Genomic DNA, 12,751 nt, shown 5'->3' on the forward strand with positions numbered 1-12,751 from the left:
CTCTCGAAAAGAGATAGACTTTCAATTGCCAATAACTCAAAAAGAAACAAAAAAAAAAAAAATACATTTTACCCCTATAGTACGTGTCTGTGTATGAGTGCGTGAGTGTACGTTCTTATTTTAAAATCAAAATCACAAAGACACTTACCTATTATAATTAATTTATTCTTTTATAAATATTTACAATTAAATTCACAATTCACAACTAAACATTCTAAAACAGTTCATAGACTTCTTCTGTCTCATTATTTACTCTCTCTGTTTTTTAAATTTCTTCACCGTCACAGTCTTTTCCTCTTCTTCCTCCTCACTTTCTTCCCTTCTTCTTTTCTTCTCCTGTTTCTTTTTCTTCACCTGTCTGCTTTCTTCCTCTTCTTCCTCTGAAGAATCCCTCTCTTCTTCTGACTCCTCTTGTTTCTTTTTTGGGCAATCTGGAGACCAATTCCTTTTTCTTGACAATAATAACAGGTATCTTGACTTTTGTCTTTTCTAATCCCTGTTTTTCTTTTTTTGACGGTTTGGACACTCTAAAGACCAATGCCCTTTCTTCTGACAGATATAGCAAGTATCTTCACTTTTATCTCGCAAGGAAGGAGACTAGTCTGTCAGCTGGTCTGAAGAGAATTTTCTAATGACCCCTCGCAACGCTCTGATGAAACGTTCGATTTGGGTAGTCTCTTCCACTGTTGTGCTCGGTTTGAGAGTGAAATGAATAGTGAAAGGACAAGACACACACCCTTTTATATACGCTGTCTGCCATGACTATAAATTAGTCCATGGTGTTTTAACTTTAGTCATTTGACATTTTGCTATCAAGATGAAACGATCCAGTTCATTTGAGAAGAAAGACGAAGAAAGTAAGAGGCAGAAACGTGATCTATCGCCTCGTACCAGGGCTGAAGTCTTGGCACAAATTCATGCCAGTGATTTTGAAGAGGACATGAGTGAACCAGAATTCAAACCCAGAGAGTCTTCCTCTAAATAAAGTTCACCACCCTTAGTCAACCCTGAAAATTACTATTCCATTCGAGAGACAGAAAAGCGCTCCTCTAGAAAATTTAGAACCACGGCTTACAAATACACGGTGAAGTTTAAAGATTTCAAGGCTGAAGTACCGCAGAAGGGTTCATCACTGAGATGTGGGATTCTTTGCTTACCACACTCAAGTGACAATGTCAAGCCAAAGAAGACGATCGCTTGAGACTTTCCATACAACACGACGGCTTGAAATCCCCTGTTTGGATCGAGTTTAGTAGCCCTGCAGAATTGACCCCTTCCAAAGTCGTGGACAAAATTCAACACGTACAACAATCCAATGACCAGTTTGACATCACCGACGGAAAAGCCACACTGTTTGTGACCCACGCCTCTCCTCCTCAAGGGACTGGACGCAAAAAGATGTTATTGGTGAACGACCTTCGCAGCATTAAGCGTAGCCTCGTCCAAATTCACAACCCTCAAGACCAGATGTGTTTAGCCAGGGCCATCGAGGTGGGACGAACCTATGCCAACAAAAACGACACGGTAGAATGGAAAAGAGCCTGGGAGAATATTCGAAAATCGGATCGAGCCAAACAACGAACTGAAGCAGAACTCCTGTTGCAACAAGCCGACTTGCCCAAAGTCACACCCAGCAGCATTCCTGAAATGCAAAAATTGCAAGATGTCCTAGCTCCACGCTACACCTTGAAAGTGCGCCCTCAAGAAATGCGTGGGCCTCTGTTGTTTCGAGGGAAAGACTTTAAGGATGGAAAATACATTCACGTCTATCATCACGATGACCATTTTGATACCATTACCAGTATCACCGGATTCCTGGGATACGGTTATTATTGTGAGAAATGTGACTATGGCTATAACAATCGAGAGCAACACAAGCATTGCGGATCGAAATGCTCAAGATGTTTGGCCTCTCCACCCTGTCTGCGCGAAGGACAAGAACCAGTGCATTGTTTCACTTGTCTGCGCACGTTTGTCAGCCCTGTCTGTTACCAACAGCATTTGAAAACAAAAGGTTCACAGAAGAAATGCGCTTGTCAACTGCTGAGATTGTGCCCTACGTGTGGACAAGACATACGTACCAATAGTGCCAAGCCACACGTATGTCGAGGAAAGAAAAAATGTCACATTTGTCATCACATCGTGGACTTGGAACACAAGTGCTACGTGCAAAAATACCAACCAGAGAAAGAGGATGGACACAAGAAGAAAGGCAATTTCATCTTTTTCGATTTCGAATGCATGCAAGAGACCGGTATTCACATTCCTAATTTCTGCGTGGCTCATCGAGCGTGCGAGAAGTGCATTCAGGAACCTATCTTCAGTCATTGCCCTCACTGCAGTAAGATTCCCGGAGGGCGTGAAAAAATCTTTCGAGGACCGAACACGTTAGCCGATTTTGCACAATGGGTCTTAGACCCCATCGACAAGACGTGGAGCCAAGAGGACATCGAACGTTACGGAGACTGTCATCGTCATTTCACGGTGATGGCTCACAATTTCTCCGGATACGATGGACAATTTCTTTTGAGATACTATACGGAACATGGCACCGAACGTCCTAAAGTCACTTTGAACGGAGCCAAAATCATTTTCATGCAAGTGGGACAAGTACAGTTTAAAGATTCGATGAGTTACTTGGCCATGCCTTTGAGTCGAATGCCTAAAACATTCGGAATGACAGAAATGGCTAAAGGTCATTTTCCTCACTTTTTCAATACGGAAGCCAATCAACATGCCGTTCTACCCCATTTGCCCGAGGCTCACTATTACGACCCTGACAACATGCGTACCGAACAACGAGAAGCTTTCTACGCTTGGTACAAGGCTCACGCCTCGACCCTTTCGACTTTCAGGAAGAAATGCTAAAGTATTGTCGTTCCGACGTGGACATTTTACGGCGTTGCTGTGGAAAATTTCGAGAACTGTTCATGGAACACGGAGGGGTCGATCCTTTGAAAGAAGCTTGCACCATTGCCAAAGCGTGTTCCTTAGTGTACCGGCAACGATTCATGCCTGAAAACACCGTGGCTGTCATCAGTCCTCAAACGACCAACTATGTCAAACGTCAATACTCGGTCAAAGCCCTACGCTGGTTACATTACTTGTGCGACAAGGAAGACAAATGGATTCAGCATGCCCGCAACGGAGGGGGCGAAAAGACCATCGGAACGCATTCGGTCGATCGATGGGACTTAGAAAACCCCAAGATCGTGTACGAGTTTAACGGTTGCTTATTTCACGGATGTCCCGTCTGTTACCCTGCCCGTGGCACTAAAAATCAGTTTTTACAACGAACCATGGAAGACTTGTACCAGGACACTTGTCAGCGACGCCTAAAGTTAGAACAGCAAGGATACCAAGTGGTGGAAATGTGGGAACACGAATACGATCACCGTTTGAAAACCGATCCCGAGTTTAAACGTGTCGTGGAAAGTTACCAGTTCATGGACCCCCTGAACCCGAGGAATAGTTTGTACGGAGGAAGGACCAATGCCACCTGTTTGCTGTACCAAGCTGACGAAGAGAAAGGAGAAGAAATCAAATACTTGGACGTGTGTTCGCTGTATCCCTACGTGTGCAAATATTGTCGCTTTCCTGCAGGGCACCCACAATTGTTCACCGAACACATCGACCTGAAAAACATTCGACAATACGAAGGCTTGATCAAGTGCAAAGTTTTGCCTCCCACGGACTTGTACCATCCCGTCTTACCTCACCATTGCCAAGGCAAACTGATGTTTCCTTTGTGCCGTACTTGTGCCGAAACGTGCAACCAGGACCAACCTTGTCATCACACCCAGGAAGAACGGACCTTGACGGGAACCTGGGTCAGCGTAGAATTGTTCAAAGCTCTGGACATGGGATACCAACTGTTAGAAGTGTACGAAATTTGTCACTTTCCCAAGACGCAACAATACCACAAGGGGGACCCCACGCAGAAAGGCATTTTCGCAGACTACGTGGATGCTTCTTTGTTGTTGTTGTTGTTGTTGTTTTAGGGTTTAACGCCATTTTTCAGCACACGATAGGCTATACATGGCGGCCAGTATTAATGGTGGAGGAAGAACCCGGGAAAACCCCGGAAAGAACCACCGACGATGCCTTTTTGAAACTGGAGCAAGAAGCCAGTGGCTATCCTTCCTGGTGTCACACTCCCGAAGACCAAGTAAAATTCAAAGAGAAATACCGGGAACAAGAAGGCATCACTTTAGATGACATCGAGAAAAACGAAGGCAGGCGATCGTTTGCCAAAGTGATGTTAAATTGCTTGTGGGGTAAAATGGCACAACGACCGTGTTTACCCAAGACGGAATATTTGACCGAACCTTCCCGCTACTTCCAGATCATTCACGACAAAACCAAATTCATGAAACACGTGGACGTCGTTCGCGAAAATTTGATCTTAGTGAATTACGAAGAAGATCTGGACTTTGTACAAGTCGACCCCTTTGGAAATGTCATCATTGCGGCTTACGTGACAGCTCATGCTCGCTTAAAATTGTACGAAGCTTTAGAACTGTTAGGGGAACGTGTCCTGTACTTTGACACGGACAATTGCATTTACATCGATCACCCGAGTCAACAGCACCCTGACATCGAAGGAGACCGTTTAGGAGCCTGGACAGACGATCACCCCGACGACAAGATTTTAAGTTTCGTCAGTGGTGGTCCAAAAAATTACGGCTACGAATACCGGGACAAACAAGGAGAAGTGCACACGAAGTGTAAAGTGAAAGGACTGACTCTGAATTATCGTACCAGTCGAGTGGTCAACTTTGGGGTATTGAAAGAAGCCTTGCAATCTGGAGAGGATGAACACTTTAAAGTGACCACCTATCAACCCAACAAGATTGTACGTTTACCCACTCACCACATCGTCAGTCGACCCTTGGAAAAAGTCTATCAAATCGTGTACCAGAAACGAGTGCGACTTCCCAATCATTTCACCTTACCGTATGGACACGTCGGTATTGGTCTGTATATAAAAAGGAACCCTAGGCAAGATCGATAGTTCATTGTGACTACCAAGACCAAGTGAACAAGATGAATACTTTCAGAGAAACACAAAACAGGTTTAGAAAGGCACAATTCAAGTTTGGGGCTTCTGAAGTGGAATGCGATTGTGAGCCTTGCGATGGGAACGATGCCGTACGCTGTGACCTTAGCGATGCCGTAAAGCATCATGGGAACTTTGTTCTCACTACCCCTATCATGGAAAGTGATGCTGTGCGTGTCAAACCTGAGGGATGCGAAAGCGATGCCGCTCGTCCTCTTGGACATTTTACTGGGTTTCGTTTTAAAGGTGGATGTTTACCTTCACGTCTACCTCCCTACGGATGTCATCCAGCCCTGAACAAACTCCTGTCCATGTCACCCAAACCTCATCGAAACGAACCTGTAAAGACGAATATTCGTTTCCTGTGCGTTTGTCGGAATACTGCGACTTTGAAAATCGTCTTCAATCGTTGAAAGGAAAATGGCCTAAGTATCTGGGAGGACCGACCCCCGAAGAATTAGCCAGAGCCGGATTGTTCTACTTGGGCGAAGGAGATAAAGTCAAGTGCTTCAGTTGCGGTGTGTCACTTCACCACTGGGAACCACAAGATTCGGTCTACGTAGAACATGCTCGATGGTCACCGAATTGTCATTACTTACCCTTAGTGGGACCGAGACATTGAAGTAACTTACCATAATCTGTTTATGGATACTTTACAAGAGAACATTCGTGCTTTGCCTGTGGAGTTGAGAGAACGCATTTACCGAGAGCTGGTCAAAATACAAGTCAAACGTAAAGAACAGTTGCATCCATTAAGTCACCGGTGTTTGAACCACTGGTACCTGAATGCTATACAAGGACTGATTGAGTTGAAAGTGTTCCATTGGACAGACGTTGATCAACGACCCCCTGGTTATAAAAAGAATTGGTTTGGTATGGATGATTCTATCTGCTACATTGTAAACGCACTGGATCCAATTCCAGAGGAAGAGTTAACGAATTACCAACATCTTTTACGCAATGTCAACTTAGTGAAAGAGGAAACTTCTGAACGAATTGTAATGTGTAGATTAGTGATGAAACGATTTAGATTCGACAATGAATTAAAACCATGTCTGTGCAAACGGTACATTTCTTGTGTCAGACAAAAGAGGATTTAGTATGCCCTATTCATGGATACTTTACAAGAGAACATTCGTGCTTTGCCTGTGGAGTTCAGAGAACGCATTTACCGAGAGCTGGTCAAAATACAAGTCAAACGTAAAGAACAGTTGCATCCGTTACGTCACCAGATCTTTAACCACTGGTACCTGAATGGTATAAGACAACTGATTCGTCAGAAATTGTTTCAGTGGTCAGACCTTGTTCAATACTTCCAGGGCCCCGATGATCCACGTGTTGATCATTTTGGTTACTTCGAGATTCACCTAGTGCAATGCATTGAGTAAGACAAGTTAAAGGGTTACCAACATATTTTACGTGGAATCTACTTAGCGGAAGAGGAAACTTCTAAACAAACTCTGACGTTTAGGTTACAGTATGCAAGATTTAGATTCCCTACTGGAGAACGAAAATCTCTGGCAAGAAAGTACGTGTATTGTTTCCGAAACAAAGAGACTATAAAAACAGGCTCCCATGCCACGACTTATGTCACATGTAATTGAACAGATTCCGTGGAAGGAACTCAATGACCATATTCAAACCGTGGATCAATATCATCAATTATTACAAGAACTGTATCCAATCAATTTGGGACGACGCATAGTGTGTGTCTTAGTGACTTGTTTTCTGGGATTTCGTTTACCAGCCAATTCCTTGTGGACTCTTTACGAACAGTATTTACCACCCCATTCAACATGAAAGTGGTGCCTTTAAATGTTCACGAGAGACTCCTTTTGCTCAAAGCCTTACGTTTTCATCTGGATACTTCTCGACCTCAACGGGAAAAAAAGATTCGTCAACTTTTAGCTACCCAAGACGTGTATGACGATGTGTGTGTAGCTTGTGACTTACACCCCCATTAGACAGATGTCCGTGCCTGGAAAAAATGGGATTTTGAGGCTTGGACCCAAGAAGTGGCCCACTATGCTCGAAAGTTGTGATCCTTCCTTTCAACGTCCAAAGAAAAAAGTTACTTTTCAACCTGTGTTAGTGACAGTACCAGAAGAACCCGTCACCCAGGACAGGACTGTCGTGGACAGGCCTGAAAGACCCTTTCGGGAGGACACTTGTGTGACCTTACCCCCTAGAGAACTGGTCAGAACATTACCCAAAACATGTTGTACAGACACTTGTTTTTATTCCACGTTAGTGGTTATCATGTGCCTTTTATCGTTGTACTTAAACCTTTGGCTTTTATGTATTTTTGTCTTTCATGTTCATGTTTAAAACATTCAATAAACGTGTTCTGAAAAAAGTATATAAACTCTCGTCTTCTCTGTTTTCGTGTCGCAAGTGACATTCCTCACACTATGGCTACCTCTGCTGTCTCTACTCCCTCTTCCTCCACTGTCAAAGTCATCGACGAACACTTAGATCGTGCCAGTTGGGAGGCTTTGTATCTTCGCCATCCCTTTAACATGCTCATTGCTGGACCTAGCGGTTCAGGCAAAACCGAAATCGTCAAACGTTTGATCGAACATAAACATCATTTGATCGATCGTCCACCTCAACGCATCGTGTGGTGTACAAAGAGTGGCAATCGGCGTACAGCCTCTTGCGAGAAAGTCAAGGCGATTCCATCGTGTTTGTGGAAGGCATTCCTAAAGAAGACGACGGCATCGTCTCTGACTCCCGTCAAACCCATTTGGTCATTTTCGACGGCATGTTAGGAGAAGACGAAGAAGAAATTAAACTGTGGTTCACGCGCAAAGGGCATCATCGTAATGCCAGTGTCGTTTACATCACTCAAAATTTGATTCAACAAAGTAAAGTCCATCGCACCATCAGTCAAAATGCGCATTACGTGGTCTTGTTTAAAAGCCCTCGAGATAAATCGCAAGTGCAAGTCTTAGATAAACAGTTAGGGACACCTTGGCTGACTCAGGCGTACGACGATGCCACTCAAACTCCACACGCCTATTTACTCGTCGATTTGAAACCTACGACCCCCGATGATTTGCGATTTCGTACATACTTGTTTCACCACTGGTGCCAAGACGGAGGGCCTGTCCTGTACACGGCTCCGTCCTCGACTTAACTTCATTCCACAAAACAACCTATAAAAACCTCAGACCCTTTTCGTCTGTCTCACACAACGTCAACATGACGTCCCTTCAGTCGCATCTTCCCGTCAAATTGATTCGTGCCTTGTATGGCATCAGTCGAGAAAAAAATCCACAAATACGAGCTCGTGTCTTAGAAGCTAGTCTCAGAGAAGTCTTACGATGGTTCACGGTGACGGCACGTCAATTACTCCAAGGGATCATTCAGATTCCTCATCAAACCAAACGCTTTTTTGATCGAAACAAAGTCGCTTTGACCCAGCTGGCCGATCCCCGCATCGACACTCAAACCAAAAAACAAATCATTTTGAAACCTGGAGGGAACGTTACTCTAGGAGGGGTCATCATTCGCCCTCTCTTAAGATGGGATCCTAATGCCCCCAAAGTTCTCCCCAACAAATAAGTCAAACGAAGTTCCAAGCAGAAGAAAAAGACCAGGTCCCCAAGGAGACCCGTGTCTCCAAGAACTTCTCCAGTGTCGGGACCCTCCTCTTACGTCACCACCCCGGAAAAAGAAAAGAAGCCCCCAGAAAAAGAAAGAGAGAAAAAGTCCCCAGAAAAAGAAAAGCCCACAGAAGAAAACTAGTCGCAAGAGAGGCACTTCGGCTAGGACGCAACCTTACACTCGCAAACCACGACCTGCAACGGCGGTGACCGCGTCTCCGGTACCCTCAGGTTCATTCACTTCCCCGTTGATGTCACCAAGAACTGAAGAGTATTTGGAGACGTTGATTACACCAAGAACTTCTCCGTTGATAACCCCAAGAACTTCCCCAGTGGCAGGACCCTCCAATTTAGCGGCAGTGGCTGCTGCTCACAAAGTACCTTCTCCCAAAATCAAAGTCCAAGAAAGATCGGGCATGTTACAAAGTTTACTGGATTTGTCCAAGCAAGAACTGGCTCGATTTAGTCCGTTACGTACCCCTGCACGACGTGTCATGCTTGTCCTCAAGTTGATACGACGTAAAGACAATCAGTGGCGACGCGTTCCAGTATAAAAAAAGGTGTGTGACCAAGTAGGGTATCAGTGTTTTGGTGCTCCTGAAGATGTCACCCATCCAGAAAACATCCCTCTTCTAAACAACCCCAAGGAAAGAAAAGGAAAGGACTGCCTCCTCGTTTAGTCAAACATGGGGACATGTTATCTGTCCTGTCCAAAGCTTCTCCACCCCTACGAAAAAAACTCATTCAATCGGCCTCCAAAGAGGTCATCGATACCGTGTGCGAATGTTGTTTGAACGTCTTGAAAGGCACGATCCCTTTGTCCAAACACCAGAAACAATGCTTAGGCAAACATCGTCACGTTCTTCGCCAAATGGTTCAAAAGAAAATTCCCATTCGTCAAAAGAAGAAGATGTTGGTCCAACGTGGAGGTATTTTACCCCTCTTGTTAGACCCATTGCTGAAAGGAGTCTTGGGAACCATGTTGGGAGGACTGGTGGGAGCAAGATAAAAAGGCGCTCTAAAGTCCCAAGATCTCAGAATCGACCCATGACAACCCCATGGAAGGACGATACTAGCTTTAGTGCCTTACAAACAATGGATGGAATACCATCGTTGGCAAGAACAACGCACCCCGCATTTACCTCCCAATCCCCATTTGAGCGAGATGTCCCAGATACAACACGAATTGCAGTCCTTGATGGATCGCCAAGATTTGTCCGAAACAGAAAAATCGCAAAAGTACGGTCAACTCTTGCAACGACTGCAACTCTTTCACCAGAAAGCTTTAGACGAAACAGCTCTACCCACTCTGAAAGATTTTAAGACCTTGATGAAAAGTCCAGCACCATTACCAGTACCACTACCACCACCACTACCAGTGACCAAGACAGAAAAAGGAGAAGAAGAAGAGGAAGGGTTTCAAACTCCACCAGAAAAAGTACGCAAGTTAACAACACCACCTACCTCCAGAATTGGATGGATTAAAAAGATGATGACCACCTCTTCTTCATCACACGAGAAAAAGAAAGTGAAGACAGAAGTGAAACAAGAAAAAATATTCCCTGTTCCGACATCCTCCTCCTCCTCCTTGACACCTATTGCCGGTCGCACACGCAAAACATTGCAATCCAAGAAAGTACCCCAAGAGAAGAAGAGTAGCATCTTCCAAGAGTGGGTGCCTTATTAACACACAAATAAAAAAAAAATGGAAAAAGTGTTAGCCAGCATTTGCTACGATCCCTCCCATCCTGCAGGTTACGCAGGAGTTCAAAAATTGTATTGTGCTGCCAAAACTCTACTGAAAAGTCTCCGTTTACCTCAAGTGCAACGATGGTTACAAGAACAAGCTACTTACACTTTACACAAACCCATTCGACGCAAGTTTTCCAGAAGTCGCACCCGAGTGGAAGGCATCGATCATCAATGGCAAGCCGATTTAGCCGATGTCTCTCATTTGGCCAGCTACAATCGTGGCTACAAATATTTGTTTTGTGTCATCGACGTCTTTTCCAAATTTGCCTGGGTCGTGCCCTTGACTTCCAAATCGAGCAGCGAGTTAGTGCGAGCCCTGCAACGAGTGTTGAAACAAAGCGGTCGTCACCCTCTTCGATGGCAAACAGACAAAGGTACCGAATTTCTGAACCAAGCTTTCCAAAAAGAATTAAAGAAACATGATATTCATTTTTTACCACCGAGAATCCCGAAACCAAAGCCAGCATCGTGGAATGTTTTCAACGCACTTTGAAAGAACGCATGTGGAAATATTTTACGCATCACCACACTCTGAAGTACATCGACATCTTACCGCACTTGGTGCAAGCGTACAACCAATCTTACCATCGAAGCATCGGACGTGCCCCGCAAGAAGTGACTCCCGAGAACGAAGTGTTGGTGTTTGAGCGCCTGTTTGGTACGTCCCCGACGAGAGCTGTCCCCAAGAAAAGTGGAGTGTTGGCCGTAGGAGATTGGGTGCGCATTGGCAAAACCAAACGCACTTTCGACAAAGGTTACTTACCTAACTGGACGACCGAATTGGTTCGTGTCACTGGACGAGTGCATGGCCGTGATCCTGCCGTCTATAAATTGGAAGACATGAACGGAGAAGTGCTCAAAGTAACGTTTTATTTGCCCGAGTTACAACGTGTCACCAAAAAAGAAGACGACGTGTACGACATCGAAAGCATTCTCGAACGCAGAACCCGTAAAGTGGGCAAACGACGTGTCAAAGAAGTCAAAGTACGTTGGAAAGGATATCCACCCAGTTTTGATTCTTGGATCGACGCTTCGCAAGTCATCGACTATAAAAAGAAGTGACCATCATGCCCTTTCACACAGAAGCAGCTACGTCGACCACTCCTTCACCCAGTTCTTCTTTGCAAGATTTACAAAAACAACCCTTGTGGGTGTGGTGTGGAGAACGTGTGCCTAATACGCAAATCGTCTTTTTCTGCCAAATCTTCGTGGTGTATTGTGTCATCGGGGCAGCCATTGCCAATTTGAGTTTGCAACAAGGAGACAAACAATTGTGGACCATTTTATTGAGCAGTTGCATCGGTTAACTACTTCCCAATCCCTCCCTGAATTTCTCCTCGAACGGGAACCACGGAAACCTTGTGTCCAGTGTCAGTGCCAGTCACCACTCCAACCACAACAACAACCCCATTTTGGGCGGAGACACACCTCTGACGTCCAGTAACCCCTCGGACAGCCACAGAACTCTGGAATTATGAGTCACCAAAACCAATTTTACTTAACCTTACCCAGTGACAGTTCCATGGAGGTGTTTCCGCACAACACGTTGTGCTGTTACACGGCCAAATTACCTCGGGCCATTCCATTAGATCACGAAGCCCATTGGGAAGTGGCTTTGGTAGAAATGATTTACCCAACACAAACCAAAAACATCACTGAAACTCAAAACAATTTTGACGTCGAAATTCTGGACCCAACGGTGCAGCAAACCATGACAACCACTCATCAACATAAATCACTTCCGAAGACCCCAATGTCCCGTAGCAGTGACCCTTCTCCTCCTTTTTACGTTTATCACTTTAAAATTAACCCAGGCCATGATTTTAGTGGTCAACATCTGGTGGAGGCAATCGCTGCCAAATTCCATGCAGCATTTGACAAAGTTCTGACCAAACTAAATAAACGTGTCACCATTGAGTACCACAAACTGTCTCACCGTCTACTCATTAAATTTGAAAGTGAGGAAAAAAGTATACGTATTAATTTTTGCCCTCAATTGTATGACATTTTGGGTGGAGACCTCAGTATGGTCACGGATAAGCAGACCAAAAAGATTCACATGGCAGACATTGAGAACAACGCGCATTTTGCGAGGTATTTTCGTTTCCCGGTAGAACTGAACCAGGGATTGAATTTGATGTTTGTGTACTCCGATGTGGTGGAGTACAACGTGGTGGGACACACCTCCGTACCGTTACAGCGTGTCATTCCTTTCAAAGTGGATTCTGCCACGAACGATGACCAGGAAGGTGGAAACACTTATCACGTCCACCTCGAATTTGTACATCCTCACTATTTGCCCGTCAGTAAGTCGTATTTGGACACGGTCAAC

Source organism: Sinohyriopsis cumingii, chromosome 11, assembly GCF_028554795.1.
Source record: "Sinohyriopsis cumingii isolate HCF-2022 chromosome 11, ASM2855479v2, whole genome shotgun sequence".
Lineage (NCBI taxonomy): Eukaryota > Metazoa > Mollusca > Bivalvia > Unionida > Unionidae > Sinohyriopsis > Sinohyriopsis cumingii.